This window comes from Gallus gallus, chromosome 1, assembly GCF_016699485.2.
Source record: "Gallus gallus isolate bGalGal1 chromosome 1, bGalGal1.mat.broiler.GRCg7b, whole genome shotgun sequence".
In the NCBI taxonomy this organism is placed as follows: Eukaryota; Metazoa; Chordata; class Aves; order Galliformes; family Phasianidae; genus Gallus; species Gallus gallus.
Window position 1 is genome coordinate 175,417,827 of NC_052532.1, and position 27,210 is coordinate 175,445,036.

General features: G+C 41.1%; 1 protein-coding gene and 1 long non-coding RNA gene across 7 annotated transcripts in view; both read right to left on the reverse strand.

The window, feature by feature from the left end:
• The window catches only part of MTUS2 (microtubule associated tumor suppressor candidate 2), a 270,353-nt gene that overhangs the window by 101,366 nt on the left and 141,777 nt on the right, over positions 1-27,210 (reverse strand). The gene's annotated exons all lie outside the window — the stretch shown is intronic.
• LOC112531577 lies at positions 532-26,081 on the reverse strand. 2 transcript variants are annotated; one of them, XR_005861479.2, is made up of 4 exons: positions 24,895-26,081; positions 7,458-7,534; positions 7,195-7,283; positions 532-2,986 (listed from the first exon to the last, which is right to left on the reverse strand). It is a non-coding gene; the product is annotated as an uncharacterized LOC112531577 (long non-coding RNA). The 2 variants fall into 2 exon arrangements; XR_005861480.2 differs by lacking the exon at positions 7,458-7,534.

The window sequence follows — 27,210 nt, forward strand, 5'->3', positions numbered from 1 at the left end:
TTATTCTGGAAGTCATCTCCAAGCAAGTGGAAGAGAAGGTTATTAGGAGTAGTCAAGATGGATTCACCAAAGAGAAGCTGTGCTTGACTAACCTTCTGTTCAGCCTGTAGAAGAGATAACTGAGAGAGAGTCAAGTAGATGGGGCCAGGTTCTTATTGGCAGTGCCCAGCAACAGGACAAGGGACAATAACTGGAACGCAGGAAATTCCATACAAACATGAGGAAGAACTTTCTACTGTGAGGGAGACAGAGCACTGGAACAGGCTGCCCAGAGAGGTGGGGGAGTCCCCTTTTCTGGAGATACTCAAAACCCACCTGGATGCTTTCCTGTGCAACCTACTCTAGGGAACGTGCTTTAGCAGAGGGTTGGACTGGGTGATCTCCAGAGATCCCTTCCAGCCTTTATGATTCTGTGATTAAGTAAATCTCAGACTAAATTCTCTAGACTTCCATTGCTCAGGCTACATTGCCAACAGGCTACAAGTCATAATTTCCATAAAACAATATGTACATTCCTAAAGGATGACACCAATTGTTTTGATGGAAAATGTAAGAATATCCACAGATACATAAAAATATATCAAGCAATCAAGATGTTACCCTGCAATTATCAAGGGTAAACAGGTGTAGAAGTCGTTTCTGTAGCTCCTCTGTAATCTTCATCTCCAACCACACGAAACGCGTACTCTAAATTACATTCCCTCAATGTCAGCCGCAAACATTTTTGACGCTGCACAAGAAATGCATTTATATCAATATTACACTTTGAAAAATTAATGCAGTTTTGAAGATTGAAATCTTCACCAGCAAACAAGCCACGGAAATCAGAATTAAGGTTTCCATGGCAACCTGAACTATCTTTTTATTCCAAAATTGCAAGGTGGGGGAGTCTTTCTGGAGGATGGATGCAGTGATGCAGAGCTGAAAAGCCAAGACAACCCTTGGGTCAACGAGAAAGGAGAGGCTGCGTCCTGTCTCCTTGTGGCTGCACAGGGAGGGAGAGGACAGCAGTGTCCTGCACCTGATCTCCCAGCACTGACGTAGATTATAGCCCTGTGACACGTAGGCTTGTAAAAATTAGGAGCTTCACATAAATATTATGGCATGCTAAATAATTAAATATGAGAGATTTAATTTATCATGGGTTTTGTCTGTTCACTTCCATTATTTCCCTTCAGAGCAATAATTCTTCTGGTTAAAAGATTAACAGCTTTAGTAGTTTAATTAAAGCAAAGACAGGTTTATAGCTTTAATATTATGTGAAGTCTGGTAGTGAACATCTCCATGTATTATGCCACTGGGTCCACTTTGCTTTTACTGTTTAAAACTGAGGAAATATTTTTACTTTAAAACAACAACAACAACAACAACTGAACATGTTAAATTTTCAAAGAAAAATCAAAACAGAACAGACTTTTGCTTTGTTTTCCTCACAGTTTCTTTAAAATGATATCATCAGTAACCTCACATTCCCTCTGTTCTTATCAGGAAAGGATCTGGGGAGCATTCCCTGCCAAGCATCAGCAAGTCAGAGTCTTGTATACAGAGGCAACGAAACCCAAGCCTATTCCCTTTAGAGTATGTACAAGCCCTAAAGAGCAGCAGAATAACACAAGAAGCCTACGGACTTCCCTAATCCCTACTCTTTGGGAAGACATACTCAATTCTGTTTTCTTTGACTTTTTCATCTCAAGTGCCTTTGCACAGAACCTATGATGATGGGAATGTAACACTGCTGCAAAAACAGTGGAAAAGTCCACCAAAAATGAGGGATGTATTCCATCTTTCAGCAGTAGATTGATAGGATTGCTGCTTTTTAAGAAGTGCTGTTTAGTGTTTTTTTCTTTTTTCAGCTGCTCCAGAAGAAATTTAGAGGAAAAAAATATCAAGTGGGGGACTAATCAATTATTTACTATGAAAACTTGAACAAATCTCTAAAATTCTTTTGAGCATGGAAATCATGTGTGACAAGATCAAGTAGGGGTTACTAAAGTGTTCAGATATGGAATGTATGACAAGATACAAGATATTTCCCGAGTATGGATTTCAAATGCTGCAGTTTTCACGTTATTCGAAGTCCAAGGAATACTAGGCAGAGGGGTTCCTTTCACAGCTGTGTTTTTTCAGCTCTCAAATGGTCCATTATGCTGTAATATCTCGTCAGTACTACACTGGGAGAAAAACATACACATCATTTGGCTCTGCCTATGGCAGGGGGGTTGGAACTTGGTGATCCTTGGGATCCCTTCCAACCCAAGCCATTCTATGATTCTATGGTCATCAACAAGAAAGAATTTGGGCAGGGTATTCCCTGCGCTGGGCTGTCCCTGTAGCACATGCTCTGAAAGCATACTTGTTCCACATACCATGTGTCAGGTTTGCCCAGACGTGCCCCTTGAAGGTGTTCAAGGCCAAGCTGGTGGGGCCCTGGGCAGCTTGATCTGGTGGGTGGCAACACTGCCCACAGCAGGGGGTTGGAAGTGGATGGGCTTTAAGATCCCTTCTAACCCAAACCATTCTGTGAACCTGAATCCTGCAGGAAGGTGCTATGCCACCCAAGCCATATGTTTTACAGGCAGTTCCTATTGGCACGTTTCTCCTCTGAACATCCAGCCTGCGACCTTCTCCTGTGATCACTGGAAGGATTGCTGGTTCTCTGCAAAGAGGTCGGTGAGAACTGACCTCCCAGCAAATAACGAGAGGAGAGGGGCGTTAAAAGAAGTTCTCTTGTGTCTGTGTTTGGAGCTGATTGCAGATGATCACTATGTATCTGTGAGAGAGCTGGAAAGTGTACAGTAAATAAGAACAGAGGTCACACTTTACATTAAAGAACTGCCATAAAAACACGAGGAGCTCTTCCGACTTTGATGCTCTAAATTGCATTTACTGAAGACTGAAGGCCTTTTGTGCACAACTCCGAGTATTCTTACAGCTATCATTTCTGCAGTGATATCCAGACACACATCTAAACAAGCAGGCGTGAAGTCTGCATTAAAAAAAAAGAAGATAAACATCTGTTAAAAACTGTCTCTACTCCAAGCTGTTCTCATCTCCCGAAATGAGATTTTCATTAATAGACTGTGACTGGATTAAATGCTGCCCTCCCCGTTTTTCTTCCAGAGTACCAAATGGGAAGCACATTTAATGTGACAGAGATGTCACATCTTTATCAATATTTTATCATTAGTGGCACGTGCCTTCCCCAATGCCTCTTGGCGATATTAATTTACTATACCATTCACAGTTAAAGGGAATCACCTGCTGTTTCATATCGACGCAAAGAGGGAAGCAAAATTCTTCAGATACTCATTATCAGCTCCACTTCATAAAGGACATCTTGTTTGTTTGATTCCCTCATTAGATTGCTCTTTTCTTTGTTATGCAGAAAAAAGCACACAACAACAACAATAAATCTAGTTAATTGTGTGAAAGGCTTTCATGCTCTTCTTGTGTGCACAGGAACTGACAGATCTTGTACCTCTCAGTGTTTTTCTCAGTTAAGTACATTAATATTTTCAAAGCGGATAAATAAAATCTTGATTTCAAAGCATGATAGCTAAAACACTGGCTTAATTTGGAAGATTAGAAAAAAAAGAGATTGAGAGCAGAATGCAGTGCTAAAGAAGCAAGGTACAAAGGGCTGATGTTCGAGCTCCTTGTAGTGTGGCAGGCAGGAGGAACAACGCATATTTACTGACCTTCCTTTGTGAGTACTCCGTGCAATTTGGTAGAGGATATCATTTCAGTAATTACATATGGGTTCCCTGCTGCCATAGTTATCTGTGGTCTTGTGGTGCTCAGAGGAGCAGTGTTTTGGTTTGATAGATTGCTGTGGAAAATTGCCCACGCTAGAAAGCCAGCTATCTGACAGGAAGGGGCAATCACACAATTGCATCCTTGCTCACAACTTCAGGGAAGGCGTTCACAAACACACGATGTGTTTAAGTGGCTGGAAAATGATGTAAGGTTTCATATGATACCATTTCACCGATTCTCATCATCCACTCCGTTTTATTTCAGTGCTAAATTCTCTGAATCTGATGGGTGAAGATACAAATAATTACTATTTTAGATGGCCAATATATCTCTCTCCAGTCTTTTGAGAACATCAGATGTGACACTAGAGGACACCTAATTTTTTGTGCCTGTGGCAGAACAGGGCAGAAATGCCTTTTGCAGTCATCACCCCAGACTGCTTTCCAAGTACACAAAGGCAGGCTTCAGAACACAGAAAAGTGGGACAATTCCTTCCTATCTTCAGCTTATTCCAGGATAATGTGCAACTTAACTACTATAATAAGTACACTTTAATTTTCTAACACCACATTCATTAAAAATATGATTGTCCCTTCACCAAAGTGGCCTGCCTGTAGTGAGCAATATTGTTTTCGATCAGTCACTTTTTACCAGTGAGCTCAGCTTATTTCTACCTTATATAGTCTCAGTCTATTTACAGCCAACTTTATAAACTCTCAACGTGAATCTCCTCTGAATACTTCCTGGACAAAAAAAAAGAATACGAATTGTGTGTTTTTAACCTGAAGTATTTTGTTGAAGACAAACATTTCTTTGCTTTCATAATCCCATAGCTTGAAAATGGTGTGAAAATATTGCAGCCTAGTTCAAAATCCTGTTTTTGGACTAAGGCATATGAAACAAAATTCACTCTAAATCAAAATGTTTATATATTTACCTACAAAGCTGAAATTTTAAAAGAAGGAACGTATCTCCAGAAAGTGACAGCAGCATCAGAGTTAACAAACCATTTAGGCTGCAAAACAGAGAACTCTGCAAAAAAGGTTGCCAAGGAAATATTAACTCTACCCTCCTGGGCAAAGGGATTATGGCACAATCTCAAATTCCAGAGCCATATCCTGGTGTTCCAGTACTCCTTTCAGATCCCAGTTTTAGCGGTGTGCTAGAAACCACCCTGTGGGGCTGCTCACTAAGCAGTAAGGGCTCAGCACAAACTCATCTGCTGTCCCACATGGCAGTTTCAATGCCCTTTGCCCACCACCTGATAACGAGCACAAAGAGTTTCAGAGCTTTCCTTTATATGCTGCTCATCTAAAGATACTCTGCCTTGTTACACCTGAGTTCTCCCAGTTCTCCTCAGATGCACTCAAGGCCAGGCTGGATGGGACCCTGGGTGGACTGAGCTGGTGGGCGGGAGTCAGCCCCTGGCAGGTGTTGGAACTGGGTGGGCTTTAAGGTCCCTTCCAGTTTAAGCCATTCTATAAATCTGGGATTCTATGATCCCTATTACCACCTGTAGGCCACCAACTAAATGACCAGGAAAACCCTTACAGGTTTCTGCAACAGGCAGCCCATTAGATGATCCTGCTAAGCACTGATTCTGGGAGTGCATGGCTTCAAGTTTGAGCCCTACACACTGTGTCTGAAGGACGTTATCAGTGTGTCCATAGCTTTTGGAGAAAGCTCAGAAATGTGCCTCACAGTGATTCCCAGTTGGGTTGATCAGGAATGGATTAAACAGAGTACCATGCAGAAAGACTGTACAAATGTCTGGAGTTGGAAGCCCTTAATCCAGCAATTCATTGAGAATTAAGAAAACACACATATGGATAATGTAGATTGTGAATTTGTACAAGTGTTTAGGAAAGAAGAAGGCAGTATCTCATTAGGGACTGGTAATCTGCACAATAAGGACAAGGAATAGCTGGAAGGGACAAGTTTAATACGTAAGTAGTTTCTTTGGGAAATAACTAGAGTGAGTTCAACAGAAATAATTAAACTGAATGTCAATGGTAAGAATAAACAAGGAAATACCCTGAGAAGATGTTTGAGAGTTTATTTGTGAAACAAATGATGCCCATCAGTACTTTTTTGAAGAGATCTAGAAGCACAGCCAATGCTCATCCAACAGGTAAGGATGCATCCACGGGCAGGAGGGTAACAGGAAGCTTCACAGTTAGCCAAACAGGTAATTAATAACTAGGCGGTGGAGGAGCAGCTGGATATTGATATCTGGTACAGATATACAGGTTTTTAAACAATGACCACAGCGAGCTTTGCAGACAATGCACTCCCTTATCGTCCTCATGAACTTTTCAGGATGTAACCTTCTGCAGAATTATCCCTGCATTTCTGTGTGTGCACATGTGTGGGTTGCATATGATTGTTGTGCATGTATGGGTGTACCCATATTTAGCAGATTAGAGGTGTGTGCACATAATAAACGCCAAAATTGTAAAATAAGTTATAGCTAAGAGCTAATAGGGAAAGCTACTTTGAAAAGAAACAATGCAGACAGAAAGAAAAAAATAATCAAGAATATGAAGATACACAGAACATTGAAAACTGCTGAAATAAAGGAAATTTGTAAAACCATACCTCATGGGCAATTAGACATAACAAGAAAATCTCCAGCCAGTATATGCATTCATATGCAATGCATTTTTGTTAAACGGATTCATTCATTTCTTTGGGCATGTACTTCCCTTCTCTATTAAATAAATACCACACCCAGAAGATACGAGACACTAGCATTGCTACATTAAGGTGGTGCAGGCCAAAATGTGCTCTCCGTAAATCAGGATTCTACCTACTTAAAAGATGTACACCAACAGTTTTCTAGCTTTTCTAAAGACTTACTGTTTTCCATATAAACCAATCTGCAGGAGACCTGAAGGGTTACACTGCTTCCTTATGGATACACACGTTAATTTAGTGAAATAAGAGTCATGCCTCTGTACTGTGCAGCCATGACTCACAGCATGACCACTCATACATGAAAATCCAAAAACCAAAGGCCAAGCAGAAGGACAAGAAAATCAAGAACTGTTTGAGAAAGCTGTTACCTCAGACTGCAGTGAAAGAGTGATGCGGCATTGGAACAGACTGCCCAGGGAGGTGTCAGAGTCACTGTCCTTGGAGGTGTTCAAGAAACATGGAGATGTGGCACTTAGAGACACGATTTAGTGGGCATGATGGTGATGGGTCAATGGTTGGACTTGATGAACCTGGAGATCTTTTCCAACCTTAATGATTCTATGAATCTATGAGGGGGTACCATGCTGATGGGTTGATGGTTGGACTTGGTGATCCTAGACGTCTTTTCCAACCTTAATGATTCCGTGACTCTATGACACTAAAGACTCAGTTTGGGGCAGCTCCAAGAGCTGTGTCATATGGATGTACATGTTTTTTGTTTTTGTTTTTTTTTTTTTTTACCTTGGGTCAGATTCAGATAGCTTGGGATATCATTTCACATGTATGTGACTCCATACAGATGCGCAGGAGCCTTGGCTGGTGGCTCTGTCCTAAAAACAGAGGGGCATGTGGCAATTACAATTCAGGTTCTTTACACGTCTTCATCAAATTTCACACTGACAGTCAAAATGATGTACCACAGATTTTCAGTACTTTGTTGCAGGAATTAAAAGATATTTTCTAACAACAATCATAAATACAGCAAGTGAAAGAACTGTTTTTACCTTCCTTGCTATCCTGATGGTTAAGAAAAGCTGAAGGAGCATTCTCACAAGGCTGTCCAGACAAAGATGTCTTCACGCTGAACTGACAAAGCGAATCATTAAGACATCTAAAACAAATCAGTGATTATGGTTTACAGTAAAATGACTCGAGAAGCATTAGGAAGCAAAACCATGCTTTCTATTGGTTCTATACATTGTGACTTCCAACAAAACAGAGTTGAATATGACTGGTGTGAGCAGTTACTGCATGAATGAGAAAGAAAGAGGGAAGAGAGAAAATGTGTGCTGAGGTTGAGGGAAAGACTCCCATCCATGTTGTTTTTAAAAGTCCAGGAGCTAAGTGAGAAAGCTGGTTGCGTGCTTCAGGAAGGCTTCTTGGTTCGTGCAGAGATCAGCTCAAGCATGAAAAAGAAGTCAGGAAATGCTGGCCTTTGAGGAATAGCTCACCACTCCAATATTAAACATGTGTGAATTATTTAGCCTGCCCTTTGCACAGATTTTCAGCTGAGGAGAAAGCAAACTAGTCAAATGCTCTGCGAGAAAAATCACCAGAACCTAGTTAGTCACCATGAAAAATCTTTGTATGTAGGTCTAAAATCTGAGTGTAATCAAAGGAAAAGAATATAATTTGCTTTGTCTAATGCTTCACTCCGTGTGTGTGCTTATGTGTGTTGGTGCTGCTAGCACTGGTAACATTATGTCTCTCTAAGTAATTTCCATAATGAAGCGAGCTGGATAAATGTAGGTACGGCTCACTCCTAAAATATTCTCCTTAGACCAGGCCCAGATACATAACCATGTACTGCGTAGAAATACCAATTTTTTGACCCACATTTGCAATGGGGGAAAAAAAAAAAAACAACGCCAAAATTTCCTGACACTACCTAGTGACCCTCTGCCTTAGAAGTAGCCATATTATGAACACATTGGTCCAGGGATTAATGGTCTGTCCAGGGATTAATGGTGGGGGCTGAGATGGCTTACTGCTGTTCTGCCCTGTCCCCCTGCTCAGGGAGAGGATGGGCAAGAGGAGGGAACAAAGCTCATGGCAGGGAACAGGACAGGGGCTGCCGCTGGGACACAGTACGTTAAGGAGGATACGTGACAAAGAAGTCCTGGCACAAACAACACAGAGGAAAGTGGACAGATATGCACTGTCATTTTTACCATAATTAGCAATTGTTTTTTGCTGGCCCTGTCTATAATAGGTGCTAAGGCGGGTTAACAAATGCCTATCAGAGGAATTGTAACTATTTAGTGTGATAAATTCAGGAAGTGTTTGTATATACCATATACATATTCAGATAAAAAAAAACTCCAGGGCTAGAAATGAACCCCTCCAACACACGGTCTGGCTATCTGTATGAAATATTAGTTTACATTTCACTCCTTTTTCTTTTATCTAGGAAACTTTAACCGTAGAATCACAGAATTAAGGCTGTAAAAGACCTGTAAGATCACCTAGTCCAACCACCAACTCATCCTCACCATGCCCACTAGCCATGTCCCTCAGTGCCACATCTCCATGTTTCTTGAACACCTCACGGGACAGTGACTCCATCATCTCCCTGGACAGCCTGTTCCAATGTCTCCCCACTCCTTCTCAGAAGAAATTTTTCCAAATATCAATCTCAATCTCTCGTGGTGCAACTTAAGGCCACTACATATATGAAGAATTACTTTTGAATCATTCCTAGACAGCAGGACTTGGTCACAGCAGTGCACATTGAAGAGAGACTTTCAGGAGGCAGTGATTTTACTGTTTCTTGTGGTCCATTTCCAGTGGTCTCTGCTCTGGGCACAAATGGGATGTGGTGCAAAGCTGGACCTGCCTGAAGTAAGAAGCGGTGACCATGGCTCATCTGGAGGCAGGGATAAATGACACAACTACACCACTGTAAGGTGGGACAAGGCCATACTGCGACAGCTCTTAAAAGTCAATGTAGGAGAGAGGCCAGTGTTGGATGGGAAGGGAAGGTCAGAGCACCAGAAAGCTTTCTGGGCTGCACTGGGCAGCCACAAGAGATCCACTGGGCCCCTGCTGCAATTAGCACTCCATCCACAGCATTAAAACCCCACAGGGGTCATCAAACACATCACTCCACCTCACACCCTCTATGATTCTGTGTGATTTTTAGTACTCCTGTATTCATTTACCATGGTTGAATGGCACACCAGAGCCCAATTTACAGCAGCACTGCATAGACAGCACGTCTCTGCTTTGCAGACCACCACAGTGCACATCATCAGCAGCACCAGGCTAATTTTCCATGTGTCCTCCCTGCCTGGGGAGCTCAGGCAGGAAGAGGGAGGACGAACTGCTGTGAGCAGAGGTCTCCATGGACCACCCTGCTCTGTGATACAGTCAGTCCCCGACTCTGCCATACCTCTGCGCAGACTGCCAGCAGGCACTGCCCAGCTCGGGTACCCAGGGGTGATCTTCAGAGTCTCTGGGGACAGGCAGGTCGCTCTTTACCTTCCTGAGGCTAGTCACCTCTACTGAGGCAACCCATAACACTCAGTCCAGACCCACACTATCTGTAATCTTACCCGAAGCAACTCAAATTCACAGAAAACAGGTGACTTTCGACACAGTGAGGTAATAGGAAGCTATCAGCTTTGCTATCTCTTTGCTATCTCAACTTCTCTACTTATTTTTTTTAGATTTTGCATTCTTTCTTATCAGATCAATTAAACTTGAAACAGATTTACTGATCTAATCCTTTGTAAGAGAATAAACAAATAAAATATATCTACACTATTTACTGAAAATATAATTTAGGAGGTTGACAAAGGAGGTAGAAAGCAGTGTGAGTAAGGCTTCTCAGCTAACAGCTGGGTTTCCTACCAGAGGTTAACAAGAGCTACCAATTTAAAGTGAACTGGTGATCACTGCTTTGTATTAAAGTGGGCAGCCTCGTGAGTGATGGCAGATGAGGTGACATCAGGGTTAGGGCTGGGGACCAGAGAGGGCCCCTGTGCAGCCCTGTGTGCTCTGCTAGGAGCAGAGTTACACTTTAAAGATGTAGAAGAAAAGGTTTCAGTGTATGAAGAGGTTAAACCTCTGAGGTGATATCCCCTTCCATCCATCTGAAGGTCAGTTGTGATTACAAGCCCAGTCTAGCTTGTAACAAAAGGTAGATGTGTTTGTCCAACCATGTCTCAGCCTCAGTCGGGCACAGCTATGTCTAATGCAGCAACTTTTAAAAGTCTGCAAGCTACAGGTGATGTAGATAGTATCAGACAGGGAAGAAGTGCAAACCATCAATTAATTTCCAAGATGCACTAATTTTTTAATTGTCTGGCCCCAGGTATAATATCAGATATTATCTAAGCTAGTATTTCCTCTTGACAGCATTACAACCACCAGCAGTTGCTGAAGAGCTCACTGTAGAACTTTAATGTTTAGCCAGGGCAAAGTTTTACTTGAGAATAAGGTGGTAATTCAAAACATGACATAGTAAATTCATAGCAGGCATTGGTATTCCAGCTTAATTTCTAACTGTTATATTCTCTCAGAACTGAAAAGATTATATACTGTAACTACCCGTGAAATTTAATCTCCCCACAAAATGCAGTGTTATTAGAAAACTGAGCCTGAGGTATTCCAATGCAATTACACAAGGAATAGCTCGCTGCTGAAAAATTGTAATATATCAGAAAATGAGCAAAGGAGGGAAAACACTGAACTGTCAGTTGCAGCAGACTGGGATTTCTTTTCCTTATGGACCAGATCCTTTTATCTTTGCTCAGAAGATGAAGTATTTTACCCACTGACTTTACTGGAATGATTAAAGGAGTAAGGTACCATTTGACAGAAGCAATAATCTCAGAATTTAATGCTCTGGGAAACAAAACCAATTGAAATAACATGAAATTCACCTGTGGTAAAAGACCAACCACTCCTCACGATGAATGAAAACATTATGCAGTGGCCATGTGTTATTATTTCTGAGTCCTCAATTAAATGTTTCAGAAGCAGTGTGTTACCACTCCCCAGACTTTTTATCTCTACAAAGACTCCAGATGCTCAGATGTTTTTTCTCTTTAAAGGATCTGTAGGATTGAATGCTGTTAATCAGTGTGACACAGCTGTGTCATGTCTAAACTCTCAGTGGCAAGGTGGAAATATGCCCTTCTGGCTTCAATATGCCTAAAACCTAAATATATCTTCACAAGCAATCGAAATATTTGGAAAGCTCTTTTATCTTTTCCTCCACAATTCCTGTAGAAACCATGTAACAACAGGGATCTGAAATTCAGTACCAGCATTAAGCACTCAGCTGCTCTTAGTGGCAGGGTCAATGTTTGCACACTGGAATCTTCAAACCTTTATTTACCACGTGAGACATCTTTGCAAATCTGAGAAAACTGAGGAATAGACTTAATTATACTATTAGGAGCAGCCCGCTGGTTAAACATGTAAATTAGTGTCTGAGGGATGAAGGTTGACCTTCCTTAAATGTATTAATTCCCTGCCATTAGGCATTTGAAAACAAGTTACACTTCCTTTTTAAAAATAGCTTTACTTATTCAAATAGCATAATTGAAAAATGGACATGGGAGGGACTCAGGAAGGTCACCTACCTGCTCCATCTCCCCATGCTAAGACAGAATCAGCTGCAGCTGTGTTCCCTCTGCAGACCTTGGACAGCACCGCCTCTACAGCCTTCCTCACAGCCTACAGTGGTTATATTTAAAAAGAAGTTCTCCAAAGTCCAACGAGTAATTCTGCAATTCTTGCCCAATACTATTGGTTCTCTCCAACGCAGGCATGGAAAACAGATTATTTCATCATAGATTTCTATGATTTGAAAACATATCAGATCAATCTTTTATTCCTCAGGCTTAAGAACCGCACTCTTGTCAAACTGACAGCGATATTACATCACAAAGGAATGGCGTTTTACTGCCTTTATCCTCCCTGTGTTTCAAAACAACACAACTCTTTTGTTTTGTTATTTCATCTATTGCACTAACTTTTCCCCCCTCATTCTGCCTATCTCCTTTTTTTTTTCTCTTTCTTTCTTTCAGTGAAAATAATAGTGAAGAAGAAAAGAAAATCCCAAAGAATCCTGAAGTCAAAATCCTAAGGATAATTTATTTCAGGACGCTGAAAACATCTGCCAAAAATAGTTCAAAAACTTTTTCTTCATTTAAAAATGTGGAACTACAAATATTTTCATGTTTTCTGGGAAAAAAATAGCAGTTTGCTGCCATTTTAACTGTCAAGATATACACACACAGCAGCTTCTTAACAAATGCCATGAACGTGCAGCTATTTCTACTCAGTGAAAAAAAAAAAAAAGAGAGGAAATATAGCTACAATTATGATGACACATTTGTAATTCTGAAAAGAAAATTGTGTAAGTGCAGGCAGTTTCCATTATACTTGAGCAAGTTGAGATGAATGAAAATACCGATGAAAAAATCTTGACTATTATATATGTGTAAAAATCAAAGCAGGAGAATCTCTGTTCACTCACTGTTGCTGAGATGTTCCTGCAGTGCCTAAAAAAAGCATGGCCTAGTCAGGTTTCTCATACCTGAGTGGGAACACAAACAGAATACAGGGACTGACTGAAGAATCTGTGTGCCAAAATCCACTGTCCTGATAGGTGAGCAGCCACTACTCACAGCCCTCTCCATAGGCTGAACAAGCTCCATCCAAGAAGCTGTGGGCCTTTTTAAATCTGCTTCTTTGTAGAAGCTCTCTCTGTTTAGGAACCTTGCTTTGATTTCTCAATTGATTGCAATTTCTGGTCTACATTTATTCAGAACCATATATACATTGGTATTTTCATGCCAGTTCAAATTTTCTTCCTCACTTTTATCCCTGTACCCTGATATTTAGACACAGCGCTATGCAGTGCCAAAAAGAAAAAAAAAAAGTAAGTCCTGTCTTTCATGTCAGTCTTTATACACCCCCTATCCCTTTTGTAGCCCCTTTTCTGGCATCTCTGGGGTGAAAAGATGGGGTAAATGTGGAATCTTCCATACATTGCTGCTGGAAGCCAAGAAAGAAAGAAGACAAGTGAGCCCAGGCAGACTGGCTGTCACTTCCCAGCCACCAGCTCACACACTCAGCTGGGGTTGTAAATACTTACAGTATTTGCTCACAATTCTCACGCAAACGATGATTAAACTAAACAGATGCACTAAAGCACTGGCCACAATGTAGCCCATAAAACCAGACATTCCTGCTGAGTATTTTTCAGCTGATGAGCTCTTAGCTTGTAGCAATAATTCTTACTAATTTCTAAGTGTAGAAACTCATATTTTTGTTACAATTGAATTTCACCTCACTTCTTTTACCAGAGACTTCAAGGTCATAGGATCCTCTTTTTATGACAACCAAATCTCCTGCTGATGCAGCTTTCGCACTTGACACTGTCAGCAAATTTCATTAGCACATCCTACCAAGTCCATCAATTAAAATACTAAATAAGATTACCCCCCAGATCAGTTTTGGAGAAACTCTTGTTAATATCTTCCCCTTAGCCTTTCAGTAGCACCTGATCTCTTCTTTCCTTTTGTCAGTTCCTCAGCCATAAAGGAGTTCTTACACCAACCCTGCTTTCTCTCAGTAAAGCAGCACTTTCTTCTGTGGTACTGTATCAGTGAATTAATGGTTCTGAGCTAACAGCAGGTCAGAGAAATAACATCTCCAGCCCATCTTTGTAAGAGACCCTAATCCCTTTATTCCTCTTTTTTAATTCTTACCAGGAAGACAGTACTCTGCCACTACGTGCACTACTTGTGCTGGCTTCTTCATCTTTAATTCATGATTTTTTTTTTTTTAATGATACAGGAGCTTTATTCAAACACAAATCATTTGAGTACCTGCTGATAGCCTTCTTTATACACAGAGCCAGACCTGAGGATCACAACAACCCTGACAGGCTAGTGTTAACCTAACCAAAATGATGCCTTCATCAGAAAGCCTGAAGTGCCTTCACCTCTTATATTACACATTACGGACCATATGGAAACTCATTTGAAAGCAATGAAGTGCACTGACCTCCTGTCTTATTGCAATGCTTCCGAAGACCATCAAAAGCCAGTACAAAGCTGTAGTGACAAATATATGGAGCATGGTGTATTCCTTTACTGTTACCAACTGAAAGCAATTTTTATCCATTACACACACATCAAGCACAGATTACACACAGGCTACAAGTTATTGCTGTGCTTATTGTTATTGTCAGCATTTTGCTGTGTTGGAATCACCAGTATTGTTGAGTGGAAATGTTTTCATTGAAGTGGTGAGGAATAACTACTGGTGAGGGATAATTAGTTCATGCAAGTAACTAAGTGAATTCAGCCTGCTTAATTTTAGGAGACAGGAGCTGCACTCAATAATCCTCATGGGTCCCTTCCAACTCAGGATATTCTCTGGTTGTATGATTTTACTCAAGTGAGAGGGGCAAAGGGAACAGGAGCACGTTTGCGAGAAACTTGGGTCAAGCACTGGAAATTTAGAGAGAGCAATTCAGATTCCCTGCTTGAAGCAGCTACTGAACTACTTCCTCAAGGCTGAGTTATCTTAAAAGCAAAAGAGTCCAAAACAATGTCAAATTATGCATTTTAAACAACTTTGAGCATTTATACATCATCAAATAATAAACATCACCAAACAGTATATGAATTTATCTTTTGCCGGTGCAGTAAGGATTCAGCATCAAGTCCAGGATTCACCCTCTGCGTCCTCAGTTTAAAATATTTAATGTCTCCTAATCCAAAATGAAGAATCTGGATACACAACTAAGTGGAGCATACTACTTGCTGCTCCATTATTTATATATTTATTCATTTAAAATCATAGAATCACCAAGTTTGGAAAAGTCCTCTAAGATCATCCCATCCAACCATCCACTTACCACCAATGTTTCCCCACTAAACCACACCTCTCAGTATAACATCTAAATGTTTCTTGAACATCTCCAGGGATGGTGACCCCAGCACCTCCCTGGGCAGCCCATTCCAGTGCCTGACCACTCTTTTGGAGAAGAAATTTTTCCTAATATCCAACCTGAACCTTTCCTGGTGAAACTTGAGGCCGTTCCCTCTTGTCCTATTGCTAGTTACAAAGGAGAAGAGGCCAACCCCTATTTCACCACAAACTTTTGGCAGTGTACTGTTCTTTTAACAGCACTGCTCAAAGCATGCCAAGGATTTCCCAAGAGTGCCATAATAAACAGAAATGGGCAAACTACACAGGGTTGCTTCTCTTTTTTTTTTTTTTTTTTTTCCCAATAAATTAGTTTTCAAGAATCTCAGAGGTAAGAAAATGCATGAGAAGCATGCACCCCAATATGCTGCATGGAAAAAAACCACCAAAACCATGTTACGCAAAGTAAATGGTGCATGCCTCTCCTGACTACAAGGGTGCGAGAAAACAGCTGGGCTCAGTGAAGCACATCTTCCAAAAGTGGAGATGAGTGACTACTGGGGAACGAAACAAAGGAAGGAAAGATCTGTGTGTCCAGATTTCCCTCAAAATTAATAGAGTTGAGATGACAGCAGTGTGGAGACAGCAGCAGCTCTTGCCAGCTCCCCAGCAGAGCAAACAAAAGCCATAACCCTAAGCGTGGAAGTGACTTGATGGAGGAGAGCTCATTTTAATAATACTCCAGTTAAGCCCCTACATTCTACCTCCAGGCTATGGGGATGGATGTGTGCCTGTGTTGCAGCTGGGAGATGAGGCTGATCTGCATGCCCAAGCTAGATGTAATCTAATAGTGGTGCTCAGATAATGATTATCCAGCTAACTTGAGCATATCAATCCATATGACAACCACATGCCTGATGGTAGTATAGCTTGAATCCCAAGCAAATAATATGACCTTCTTTATGAAAATCCCAGTGTCCTTGACTGGCAATTGGAAGCGAACATAGGCGTAGACATGATCTAATGATGAAGATTTACATAGCAGGAGAGAGAAGAGCAGAGTTCAGCTCCAGATGAGATGCCTACTCAGAGATGATAACAATGCAGTGTCTCTGCGAACTGGGCTTGCTCCCAGTATATCAACAACCTGGACAACAGAGTTGGAGGGATTTAGTGGGCTATAAATCTCTGTCTCAAATAGGCACCTACATACAGTCAGCAGAACAGCTTTCTAGACTGTCCCCATCTTACAGTCTGCACCATCTATTTTAACTGGCTAGAAAATACATTTTCTTATTACAGTGCATCCTCCTATGGAAAAGGGTTTACTTTTTCTCCGTTTCTCTGAATTCCATTGTCTTGCACCAGGATTTGGGAGAGCAAAGCCTGGAAATGGAGCTCACGAACAGCTCATGAACCACCTCTGCTTAGTTGTGGGCACCCCCCAGTCTGCATGGTGCTGCTGAGTACATGAAAGATTTGTTTTTTTCATTTTCCAATGAGGTAATCTCTGTTTAAGCATGTTCAAATGCTGAATCATTCCTTCTTTTGCTATAGCATATTATCAGCATTTTCTTTCCGTGCCGATAAAAAGTATGGAGTGTCACTCTGAATTGTAAATTCTTCCATCAAAAGGGAAAGAAGTGCATTACATACACTGTGATAAATCACCCAGCCTTCTTGTCTTTCTCACTTACAGATCCATTTTAGAAAATTGCTAAGACAAAGTACGAACGATGTATCTGTCAATGACATGGAATTAAATCATCAAGGACATTGAGAATGACTAAAGCTGAATAAACATCCAAAGCTTTCAGGGGTAATATTTTTCTTGCTCACTATTCCTTATGAGCACAAACTCCTATAGTCTCAGCAAGGAGGGAGATGTAAATTTTCCTAATTCTGATTTTATTAGGAATACCTACTACTTTCCTTGTTCATTTGCAAGAAAATAACAATCGTAGAGGTAGAATACACAGTAGGGGCAAAGTGACAAGACAGATGCTTAAAGTAATGAATGGAAAAGCTCTGCAAGCAGAAGTATGTAGTTGCCTGCTATCCTCCTCAGTAGCGTCACTGATCAGGAAGAGAAGAATGCCATAAAACAGCCTCCACAGACTTCCACTGGAGTTTATAGCCATGTCCACAAAAGAAGTCCTGGATCAGTAGCATCAGTTGTGTCAGGTGGATGTAAAATGGTCATCTTAGACACCTGATCTTCACCTTGCACCAGCAGGACACTGTCAGCTAATGCAATTAGGGCAGGTTTATTTCTTTGTTCTGACTTTGAGCTAAGTTGTTCCAGCTCTTGGGTTTTTTTGTGTTGGTTTTTTTTTTTTTTTTTTCCTTTTTCTTTTTTTGCTTTGCACACAGGCTGGAGCTCAAGATGGGAAAACTCAGCATTTACATAGTGTTTGTCTCCATCACAGCAGAAAGATCAGTCAGATGTGAGAGATTTTTATCCACAAAGGAGCACAGCAATTATTCACAGTCAGAAGCTACTGTAAGCAGTGAGAACAGCTTCCCTGGGCAATACTGTGAGAATGAGTGAAGAATCCTTCCCCTTGTCTGTGTGCAGACACAGTTCAAGACCTTCTCATAGAAATGTTCATCATTTCTCATTGACAGTATTCTCAATAAAGCAAAAATACATCACTAGTTCCACTTAATAGATGAGAAACTGGAACATAAAAAGGTTATTTTTTTTTCTTCTTACAAACTGAGCCACCATGTGCCCTGATTCCCAGTGTATTTGCTGCCTCAGTGTTCCTACGTTATTATATGAAGTGTCATTAGGCAGTAAAGAGTCCTCCTCCATTAGCAGCAGGAAGGTCGGTGTATCTATTTGACTGCTGGTCAGATTCAAAGGACAAGTTTAAAATTAGCTGATAGTGATGTTGACAATGAAAAAGGGACGCAAAGATGGATTAAACCAAAGAGATAACATCTGTCCTGACAGCACATCACAACCAGGGTGTATCTTTTGTTAAAATGCAGCAATACAGAACAATGATAATGCTTAATCATGCACCAATACCTACTTTCAGGATTGAAGAATAAAAAAAATAGTAGTAATTGGTGTTAATTAGCTTCGCTCAATGATTCTTCTACACAAGTTTCCAGTTGGAATCACTAGCAGGAACTCTTTATGCTAGTCTGAAACTTACTTATGGAGAGGGCTCATCATGTGCCTAAAGGCACACTCAACTAATTAAGACTTTTTATTGTTACTGTCTTTAGAACTTATGGTTGTGCGCATAACAAAATACAAGAAAGGATGTTACTAAATTTAATAGAATTGGAAGAAGAAGTGATAAAAATATCTGCTCACAGACGTTCACAGACAGCAGGCATAAGAATTATTCTTGCTTTCAGTTAGGTCCTATTGGCTATTGACTCTGGAAACAGAGGACACTCTGGAACAGAGGACACTGTTCACAGCTGAAATATTTTTCAAGCCCCAGCACTATCTGGAAATGACCCTTCTCGCAGGGCTTCAGTGCTGAAAGAAGTTTAGAGCTATCTGACAGGAAATCAGAAGAGCTTTCATTGTCCAGAGCTTTAACAAAGGAGGAAATGAATAGAGGCTGAAGTCAGTCACCAGCTCCTCCTTGGAAGATGAGGTAGAAAGCTCTAGCAAGGCCATTTAAAAAATGTTCTGAGCCACAGAGTTTTCCCACCTCCTTCATAGACATCTCTGCAGCAGCATGCATGTCATCCTGTATTTTATTTTTTATATAACGTTACTTACATGTCTTAGAGTAGCTGTATGCCTTTTGTGCCATCCTGACATAATACTTCCCTCTTCTTTCTCATACTTGTGGACAATGATGATTGTCCTCATATCCTTTGATTTTCATTTATGCTGTACAACTGCAAACATTTAGTTCAATCTTTCAATACACAGCAAGTTCATCTCTCTAGTCCTTACCTTTTCTCTGCCTGTTTCTTTGGATTTATATCTGGCAATTCCAGCTGTGAACAAAAGACTGGAGGAAGCCAGGGCAAGGGCTGCCCTCCTCGCAGGAGCTGCCCTCAGGCTGAGGCTCAGGTTCTGATCTCCATCGCAGCCGTGTCACAGCCATGCCAATTCCTGGTCATGGGCCACACTGGCTCTGGCCAGCTCCCTGGCCTATGAGATAACTTTGAGCTTGACCTAGACTTGCCACAGCACTCTAGGCTTGCCTGGCGGCCACTGGGTTAGATCTGGATCTGGCTGTGGGTCCCTGTTTAACCTGATCGTGACCCTAATTCACTAACTTGTGCTTCTGCCTTGAGCTCAAACCTACCTTACCACCACAGACTTTCCTAATGGTGTATATGGCACTGTAACGTGGGATGGGTAGGAAAGATGGAGGAAGAATACCTGTCAAAATTTCATGATGTTCTACTTAATATTTTGACCTACATGTGGACTGAGAGCCCCTTGAAAGCAAACTATCAGCAGAGCTTCTGCTATGAGCTGCTAAACCCTTTTGGCTCTGAAATTACACTAATGGTTTATAGCTCTCCTGTGGTTTCTCACAATCTCTACAGGAAGCCCAAAAGAACTGTAACTTATTAGGGGAAAATAATTCCTTCAGAAAAATAATAGAAATGAAAATAGTGGCAGTGGACATGGAATTCTTTCAAAAACAACGCATCAGTTATTAATCAACTGAAATAAAACATGCAGAGTTCTTTAACAGGTACAAGCAATACCTAGGAGAAATTGCTTCAGAAGTGGGAGTAAAAGGTCCAATGCAGACTTCATTATGCTGTTCTGTATCTTTTTGCCCCTTTTCAGCTATTTATTATTTTGAAAAAACAATCCTGGATCGCTTGGCAGATTTGAAAACTCTTCAGCTTCTGGTCTTTAAAAATACTGGTATGGGCATTAGAGCACTTGGGACTTCAAGCTGCCCCATCTTCACAAAGATAGCTCTAACCAGAGCGCTATCTAGCACACAGAAGTACAAATCACACAGCATCTTTTTCTTGCTTCTCTCAGTAGAAAAGTTACTACATTTGGTTTCAAAAGCCTACCAAAATAAACTAGGACTTACAAGTTGTTCAAATTGAGACTACAGCTTCCCACTATGACAACTTCAGGCTGGACGTTAGGAAATACTACTTCTCTGAAAGAGTGGTCAGGCATTGGAATGGGCTGCCCAGAGAGGTGGTGGAGTCACCGACCCTGGAGGTCTTCAAGGAGCGTTTGGATGTTGTGTTGAGGGACATGGTTTAGTGAGAACTATTGGTGATGGGTGGATGGCTGGACTGGGTGATCCTGTGGGTCTTTTCCAACCTTGGTGATTCTCCAATTCTATGATTCTAAATGCAAGGAAATTAAACCTCTCCTAGCTTTTTTTTTTTTTTTTTTTCCCCAACAGCTAATGTCAGGAAGGAAGAAAGAAATCCCTTTTAACCATTCCTCGCTTTATTGAGGATTTATCTACAACCAATTCTGAAGAGAGTCTGATTATATTTTCATATTAATGTTTGCAGTTGATCACAGCGAGTATCAGGTGACTCTCACAATAATAATGTTGATTTGTAACCGAGAGCAAGATACAGAATCATTAGATATAGTTTTACAATATAAAAAATAATTAAAAGTATTATGGCAGAATGGCTTCTGCAAGTCAGCGCACCAAGAATGCACAGATGTGCAAAGGGAATTTTCAGATAATGAGAGAAAATCTTTCAGAATTTCCTTACTTCTATGTATCAATAGATTAAAAAAAAAAAAAAAAAACAAAAACAGGATGGTAACCGGTTGCTTGTTTCACAAAACCTGAAGGAAACAAATCTGCCGAGAGCTGGAACTGCAGGGAAAGCTCCATGCCTGGAGGACGTAAGAAGCCTTGCTTCAGGTCTGCTTTTCACAGCGCTCATCAAATGTCCCCGGTCCCTGGCTGTGAAAGGTATTTATGCCCACCTGGCTTTCAAAGAACACAGCCTTCCTTTTGGGGATGCAATAGCAGAGTGTGTGGAGGGTCAGCTATGGAAATACCTGGATTAAGCTGGATCACCAAACTGTCAGGTAAGACCAACAGGACTTCTGTGATTTCATGAAAGCCGAGAGATGTGCTGCTGAGAGCTACTGAGTTGAAAGCAACACCAGAGTTCCTTTTAGATTAACAGCTGAGCAGTTCAAAAGCAAGCTGTGCCTCAGTGTTTTGATCAGAAATCCTAAACCAGAGCAGTGTTTTCCAAGTCCAACCATCTTGGGTACCATTAAATTCTTAGCATGGAAAATTTCATGTTGTACACCTATCATTTATTTTTCAACAGCTTGATTTTGTTGCTTTAGTTATTGTGATTTCTAAGATAGACTCAGTGCACGGTATGGGAACAGGTAAAAATGCTGAAGATTAAGGGATTTAAACAAATCCTGACAGCACTAATAAACCATTCCAAGGGAAGCCAACATTTCTAATCATCAGTTAATCAATTAGAGCTTGTGCCAGTCAGAAATGCAAAATTACTTTTAATCATTAAGACACCAGAGGAATGTTAAAAACCCATGGTGATATGCCCTACATCACACCGCAGAGAAGGATGAAACAGCAGCACCAAACTCGAGCCAGTTTTATAGCTTCTGTATTAAAAAAAAATAGCACGAGCCCTTCCACATTCGAATATTAATAATAAACACCAACTTCCCACTTATTTGCTATTTCAGACAAATATAGAAATATCTCCTGGGTCCTGTTTCTTTTGCAAGTGCAAAACGCTTAGTTTCCAAGCAGAGCAGGTAACTACTTCAAACCTGGACTCTTTTTTTTCCATAGTAAGACATAATCTGCAATTACATTGAAATGGCTGCTGTTTGAGCAGCTGTAAGTACCAACTGCACTGGAGGGAAATATTCCCAAGCCAGCATGGAGTCCTTTGTGGCTAAATCTCACAAATAGTTCAGTAAACACATTTCAAGAGTAATTTCCTCAGAGATGAACATACAGATGAAAACATTACATTACAAGTGTGGCCAAGCTGGAATTGTGAGGCATAGATTTCTCTGAACTCATCTGTCTGAGTTTTGATGCTTTAAAAGACTGCCAAGGAACAGGATACTTTCTCCTGGAACCATGGAATCTCGTAATACTCTGTGCTTGAAGGGACCCACGGGGATCATTAAGCCCAACTCGGAGCTCCGCACAGGACCATCCACAATTCAAACCGTATTTGATTTGCGTGTGGAGCTGTGACCGTGCCCACCGCCCTCTGGTGCAGACCCTTTCCCTCACCCCCAGCCGCCCCTCCCCTGACGCAGCTCCATGCCGTTCCCTCGGGCCCTGTCGCTGTCACAGAGAGCAGAGCTCAGCGCTGCCCCTCCGCTCCCTGTGAGGAGCCGCAGCCGCCATCAGGCCTCCCCTCAGCCTGCCCTGCTCCGGGCTGAGCACACCAAGGGCCTCAGCTGCTCCTCACACACCTTGCCCTCCACACCCTTCTCCATCTTCCTAGCCCCCAGTACTGACTGTACTGGGGCTGATGTAACCCCATTTACTATAACACTTTGAGCTCAACCCATCAGCCAGTTGCTCACCCGCATTATGTTTTTGTCTAGCTGTATGCTGGGCATTTTGTCAAGAAGGATATTGTACGAAACAGCATTGAAAGCTCTGCAGAAATCCCAAAAGATTATATTAACTGGCTTCCTGTGATCAACTAGGGGGGTTGTCATACAGTGAGATTAAGTTTGTTAAACAGGACTACCACTGGACACCCTAGGTAGCAGGGTGGCTTAGTTCACTACTTATTTATTTCTATCAGCTATGATACAGAGAACAACTACTACCCAGTAAACTGTCCTATTGTTGCTTTTGGTGCACTTGCCTCTTTGAGGATCTTTTTCTGCTGCTGAACTGGTGAACTGCTGCTCTGATCCATTTCTGGGATATCAAGTCAGATTTTCTTTTCCAATTCGGAGACCCAGAACATACCTTCATGAGACAATGCTAATGCACCCACAGCAGAACAGGCAGTAACAACAGCTTTGAAAGTCAGCACAGGATGAATGACCTGTACTCATCTGCCTTTCATGCAACTGGCAATTAGCCCTTCCCTGCTCCAGCAGCCCTTTCACCTAAAATGAATATAATCATTACAGAAGGAGGAAAATAATGTGACTTTCTAATTCTAATCTACAAGTACAACTTCTAAAGTAACCACATATGTGGAGAGAAAATCTTAACTAGCCATTACCGGGTATCCTCAGACTGCTTTGCCCCAGTTTCCTTTAATAGCACACAAGCTAGATATACTCTCTCCTAATACTAATTAATCACTACACAAAGGAAATGACTAAATAAATGCTAGGTGACGAACTGCAAACACTTTTAGAAAAGAGTAAAGACACAGAGACAGTTTTGTAAGTGAGAGCACCTGGGATTTCTGCTAATTGGATTTTCAGCCAAGCGTGGACAAGCCTCATTCAGTTACAGAAATGATGGTGAGGACCACGAGCATTGTGGCTTTGTCTCTTCAATACGTCTGTTGAAAGGAGCAAGTAAGAATGTGTTCTCTGTTTTGGAATACACTTTTTCTCTCTTTGCATTCTGAAATACCAACACTCACCTAAACATAAGAAAGATCACTAAAGACATATGTAACTAGGATGATTAAACATAAATAGAGGAATAGGAGGAAAATTTCTGTCAGAATACATCATCTCCAATAAACCTGGCAGAACTCTATGAAGTCACAAAGTTACTAAGCAACACATTTACTTGGTTTTACCTAAGTCTGCTAGTAAAGTCACCCATGGAAGAATATTAACGGTAGTCTGCAACCGTACCAGGAAATGCAAGAGTTTTAAAAAAGAGAAGAAAAGTGATAAAGAAGAGTAAATAGTTTGGGTTTTTTTTTTGACAAGCTGAACATGTAGAGGTGCCCTCAATATCTGTGCAACTCGACAACTTTAGTTACAATACTGAGGAGGAAGCAATATGCAAGGTGGTGAATTTGCTGAGGACAGAGAAATATTTAGGTTACAGAAAATGTCTGAGAATGGAGAGGAATTCCAGGAGGATCTAATCAAAGTGGATGATTGGGCAACATGATAGTAGATAAATTTTAATGAAGGTAGGCACAAGGTACTGCTTAGTAGGTAAAACTGTTCATTTCAACTATTTATACTGTCAGATTTCCCAGAACATTTAGGGGAAATATACTAGCAATGATGGAAGTATTCTCTATCTGCCTTTCATAGCATGATAAGGAAAGGTCAATGAAGAAATTGCTTTTCTGTGTATTTTTTTTCTCCCCACCCCAGTGTGCATTGTCAAATTGTTTAGTTGCTATAATTCTTGTGAAACAAGGTAGTTCAGCTTTCGATGTGGAGAGCAGGGAAGAATAAAACTCCTGAGAATGTAAGAAAAAAATTAAGATTAAGAAAAAAATTAATCTCTTTTTTCATCTGAATGGCTCTCTGTCATCTTTGGAAGGTTATGGAGAACGGGAGAGAGAGGTTCCTGAAGACTGGAGGATAGCCAACATCACACCAGTCTTCAAAAAGGGCAAGAAGGATGACCCAGGCAACTAAAAGTCAGTCATACTCACCTCTGTCCTTGGAAAGGTGATGAAACAGTTTGTTCTGGATGTCATCTCCAAGCAATTAGAAGAGGGTATCAGGAGTGGTCAGCGTAGCTTCAGCATGGGGAAATCATGCTTGAATAACCTGGTAGCCTTCTGTGATGTCATCACTGGCTAGGTAGATGAGGGGCGAACAAGGGATGTTGTGTACTTCGACTTCTGCAAGTCCTTTGACATTGCCTCCCACAAACTTATTGTAAGAAAGCTTAGAAAGTGTGGGAAAGGTGAGTGGACACTGAGGTGGATTCAGAACTGGCAGACTGGCAGAGCTCAGAGGGCTGTGATTATTAGTGGCACAGAGTCGAGTTGGAGGCCTGTAGCTAACAGCGTTCCCAGGGGTATGCTATCAAATATTAACTATTTGCATTAATCGGGGCTTGGGAACATTAAAAAAGGAAAAGAAAGCAGATTAAATAAGGAATCACAGAGACCTGCCTAGACGGAAGTGCAATTGGATAAAGCTACTGTGTTATGTGGTCTAAAATCTGACTTAGTACTGCATTATACTCAAACTATGGAGTCTTAGTGTAAAGTCCTGTATTCTTTCTCAGACAGAGCTTCAAATGAACTTCAGCAGTGAGATTAACCTGAGAATACTGTTTGGTTGATTTTCTTGTGCTTTCGGATCTCCACCTCACAGAACCTCTGTGGACTAGGAAGTTGCATTCAGTAAAATCATGTTTTTATACTGCAAAGACATAAATGGGAAACATTATGATCTGGATTCATTGTGCCTAGAGAACATAGTAACTCCTCGGTAGAACAACCTGTACCTGAAAGCATTCATATAGAAAAGATTAAACAAAGAGGCTACGCATAACTGCACTACAGCCCACAAAATTTTGAAGAAAATATATGGGAGGAAAATAGTAAAGCTTTTAAACATGTCTATTTCTTAATACATATTACATTACTTACATTTCCTCTGCTGAAATTTCTTGCTGTCTTTGCAAACATTTTCAACCACTGATGGAAGTAAGGACACAGTATGAAATACAACAAATAGCAGAATCTCGAGGATTTCATGCATAAAAAATCCATCCTGGGGAGCAGCAGTAATCATTATTTTAGTCCCTTATTTACAGTTTCCTTACTCAAAAAATATCATGCTGCTATCTGGCACCTCTGAACTCTGTGTTACCATTTTCATTCTTGTTAAATATGCAACTAGGAAGTAATCTGCTTAGCAACCAGCACAAACATATTGCACACGGAGACAAGAAAGGTTACTTGACAAGCAAACTTGGCCAGAAGCCAGCTGAGAGACCCAAAGGCACCACAGCAAAATGCCTGCGCTTTTTGAATAAACTCTATTTGAATATATATACTTGAATAAGAGGAATACTGGGGAGAGTCTAAGTCAGTAGTGACTTCCAAGCACACCCATGCTGGTGAGCCCTTGTCTGTGGATGCTGTTATTCTGTAAATTATCAGAATAAACTAAAAATAGTTGATTCTTCATGCAAATTTTCCATCTTGCAGCTTGTGCATGGGGGGAATTCTGCGAGGCAGACAAAACATCTCCCCAGCAAGCAGCTACCTGGAGCCAAGCCTGCCCTTTAGCCCAGCTGAGCATGCTGTTAAGCAAGGAGCTATGGTTCTTTGTAGGTTTTCCCACTAGATCCAGGGCCAAGACCTGTGAGGAAATGGTCATTTTCTGGTGCCCATCTTCCAGGAAAGAAGGAAGGAGGCAGTAGAAGAAAACCCATGGAACCTTTCACTGCAGTGGGATGAGCTGTGAGAACCTCTTCTAACCATTCCTAAGAGTAGTTCCTGGACAACATAGTCTCAGGATTTTATCTGCACCATGTCTGCAGACATGAGAGCCTGTGTGGAACCACTTTGAGACGTAAGTCAATGAAAAATTTCCAGCGAATGGACAAGATACTCATTCTCCAAAGCAGGGCTAGAATTTTAAATAGGCTGTAATTTTTGAACTTTATGTTTAAAAATCACTGGTAATGACACAGCTTACTTGGAATGGAAAGATCTTGGATTCTGTTCTGTCGAAAGATCAAGACAGTAATGCCCCTAACAAGGGAGAAACATCTAGGAATCCACTGAGATAGGCTCCGAGTGGATCAATGGCATGTGAGGCAGACCAAAGGCCCTGCTAGAATAAAAGCATACACTGTAAAGTACAAATGACTCATGAAGAACTGGTTAAGTGGGATAGACTGGGTGCAGAAGTGCAGGATGCTGCTACCACAGGCAACTCTCCGGGGAGAGATTGCAGCCCAGTATCATCATCTGTACATGGAAAAAGAAGAGGGCAAAAAATAA